Source organism: Propithecus coquereli, unplaced genomic scaffold (assembly GCF_000956105.1).
Source record: "Propithecus coquereli isolate 6110/MARCELLA unplaced genomic scaffold, Pcoq_1.0 Scaffold63, whole genome shotgun sequence".
Lineage (NCBI taxonomy): Eukaryota > Metazoa > Chordata > Mammalia > Primates > Indriidae > Propithecus > Propithecus coquereli.
Window position 1 is genome coordinate 9,347,794 of NW_012152285.1, and position 3,793 is coordinate 9,351,586.

Consider the following 3,793-nt stretch of genomic DNA (forward strand, 5'->3'; position numbering starts at 1 on the left):
AATTTCTTTCTATTTTTAGTAGAGACGGGGTCTCGCTCTTGCTCAGGCTGGTTTCGAACTCCTGAGCTCAAACAATCCGCCCGCCTCAGCCTCCCAGAGAGTAGCAGAGAGGTTTGACTGCATAATAAATGTAATGCCCTTGAATCATCACCAAACCATCCCCCACCATGGAAACATTGTCTTCCATCAAACTGGTCCCTGGTGACAAAAAGGTTGGGGACCGCTGGTCTTAAGGATTATAAATGTGCTTAATTTGTAGAGTTCAGAATTTCCTGGGGATGAGACACATATTTTGATACTAGTTTTATTTATTCATTTATTCACATGTTCCTTTAATAAATGTTTATTGAACAGCTATCATATGCCTGGTACTGTGTTAGATATTATCGCCAAGAAGGTGAACAAAACAGACATACTTCCTCTCCTCATAGGGCTTACAGTGTAATGTGTTTGTGTATGTATAAATGCCAGCCCAAATTACTATAAAATTATAGCTGTGGCATTAACTACAAAGAAAAAGAGTGCTATGAAACCATATAACAGGAACCTAAGCAATTGGAGGCTCCTCTGAGGAAGTGACCTTAAAACTGAGTGCTGGCCAGGCACAGAGGCTCATCATGCCTGCAGTCCCAGCACTTTGGGAGGCTGAAGTGGGACGATAGCTTGAGCCCAGGAGTTTGAGGCTTTAGTGGGCTATGGTTGTGCCACTGCACTCTAGCCTGAGGAGCAGAGTGAGACCTACGTCTCTAAAAATATAAAAAGAAAAATAAAGAACAAGAACAAAAACAAAAAAGCTGAGTCCTGAAGAAAGAGTAGGAATTAGCCAGGTCAAAGGGTGGGAAAGAGTATTCCATTCAGGGCGACCAACATGCATGAAGACCCTTACAGAGAAGGGGCTTAGCAAATTTCAGAAACAGAAAAGAACAATGTATCTGAAATATTATGTGAGAAGAGAAGTGTGAGATGAGGCTGGGGTGGTAGATAAAATTCAAAGGCCCAGATCACCATGGAAAACATCCTAGACATAGGAGAGCTTGCAGGAGGAGGATTGTAATAGAACAAAAGTAGAAGTTTGGAGAGTTTGGGAGAAAAGTGGGAAGGAGGCTGGATAGACCATGAAGTCCTATGGTCATGAAAGAAGGTTTTGTCTTTGGCCTTAAGAGAATAGGAAGCCACTATATTTGGATTAAGGAAGAAGAACCCTCCCAAAGAGTACTTAGAAGAAACAGCCAAAAATGTAGCAGGAAAAAAATGGAGACAATAAAGTAATGGAAACTAAAGAAAAAGAATGTTTCTTTTAAAAGGTTGAAAGGTGAATATGATGATTACTGAAAAAAAGCAGGGCTCTTCCTCCAGAGATATTTACTTAATTGGTCTGGGCTAGGGCCCAGGCATCAGTATTTTTTAAAACTTCCCAAGTGTTTCTAATATGCAGCCAAGTTTGAGAAACATTGCTCTTAAGGGTATGTGGGTGGTGATGGTGGTGATTTAACACTATAGAAGGTAAACCATGTTTGAATGCTATTTTGGAATCCAGAGTATAACAAGAAAAAGGTTGAGGATTATGGAAAGATATGAAGAGCTTTGAGGCCTTTTGTTTTAGGTTTTTTGTTTAAGGCCTTCATACTCTCCTTGAGTACAACTGTAGCAAAATAATATGAGATCATGGTACTACATTTCATACATCAATGAGGAATGGGTCATACATATAGAATATGTCCAATTATATATATTTTGAGAATTTCTATGAAAGTCAAATTTTCTTAAAAAATTTAAGAATCCAAGTATACCAATATTTCCCATATTTTAACTAAATTAATATTTTACAGAGATTCAGAATATCATCTCTCATCCTAATAGTTTCATCTGACTTAACAGGAATATACCAGGATATATTATTTATGCCTACAGTTGTAGTAATATAATATGGTATCAAAAGTTTTTAATGTCAAACTTTTAAGGGACCACAAAAAGGATATGCCATATCTTGAAAGGATACTTTTTTCCCTTGTAAAATAGGATATGATATACACCAGAAAAGACAGAAAGGTTGAAAGGTGGGAAATATAGCAAGAACCTCTAATACAAGTTGTTATGTATTACATTTTATTACAAAGTTAGAAAATACAAACATGTTTCCATTTTGAAGTCTGCACTGAGAAAATAGTAGGATTATATGGGCTACTGTGGTTCATAAAATTTTTGCTGCTGTTGACCATGGGAAAGGAAGATGAACAAAATAAATGATTTAGAAAAATTGGAGTTTAAAAGTGGTATGAGTTTATAGAAGGAGAAGTGTAGTGGTAGCTAGAAAGGGATAAGTTAACAAGTTAGGAAAAGTTTGACAGCAGGAAGAAAATTGTAGGGTATATTCTCTAGGCAGAGAGGATAAAGGTTGAAAAGACAAAAGATTGAGATTAGACTCCCTCAGCTACCCTCATCTTTTTTTGTTGTTTGTTTTTTGAGACAGGGTCTTACTCTATTGCCTGGGCTAGAGTGCAGTGGCATCATCATAGCTCACTGCAGCCTCTAACTCCTGGGCTCATGTGATCCTCCTGCCTCAGCCTCTTGAGTAGCTGGGATTACAAGCGCACATGACCATGCCTGGCTAATTTTTGTATTTTTTGTAGAGGTGAAGTCTGGCTGTGTTTCCCAGGCTAGTGTTGAACTCCTGGCCTCAAGTGATCCTCCCACCTCGGCTTCCCAGAGTGCTAGGTTCATCTTTACCATCACATTAACTGTCCTTATGTCCAGATATCTCCTATATTAAGAAAAAAATTTTTAAATAGAGGTGAAAATTGTATAACATAAAATTAACCATTTTAAAGTATACAACTCAATGGCATTTAGTACATTCACAATGTTGTGCAACCACCACTTCCATCTAGTTCGAAAACATTCTCATATTCACTCCATATTCATTCCATTTCATCCCTCCCCAGAAAACTCTATATCCATTAGGCAGACACTCTCTACATTCCCCTTCCCCTAGCCATTGGTAATCACCTTTCTGTCTCTATGGATTTACCTATTCTGAATATTTCATAGAAATGGAATTTAGAATGTGTTACTTATTGTGTATTGTGTCTGGCTTCTTTGATTTAGCTTCTTTGATTTTTTTTTTTTTTTAGAGATGGGATCTTGCCGCATTGCCCAGGCTGGAATTCAGTGGCTGTTCACAGGCCCGATCATTGCACACTACAGACTTCAACTCCAGGGCTCAAGTGGTTCTCCTGCATCAGCCTCCTGAGTAGCTGAGACTATAGGTGCACACCACCTTGCGTGACTTTAGCATAATACTTTGGCGATTCATCCACACTGTAGTATGTATCAGTATTCCATTCCTTTTTGATGGCTGAGTAATATTCCATTATATGGATATAACACATTTTGTTTATCCATTCTTTTGTTAATGGACATTTGGGTGGTTTCCACCTTTTGGTTATTATGAATAGTACTGCTATGAACATTAATGTAAACCATTTTTGTTCAAACATGTTTTCAATTCTTTTGGGCATATACCTATGAGTAGAATTGCTGGCTCATATGGTAATTCTATACTTATTGAGGAATAACTAAACTATTTTTCGCAGTAGCTGCACCATTTTATATTTCTACTAGCAATGTACGAGGGTTCTACTTTTTCCACAGCCTCTCCAACACTTGTTATTTTCCATTTTTTTGATTATAGACATCTTAATGTGTGTGAGTGCTATCTCATTGTAGTTTTGATTTGTATTTCCCTAATGACTAATGATATTTCATTTCATATGCTTATTAGTATCCATTAACA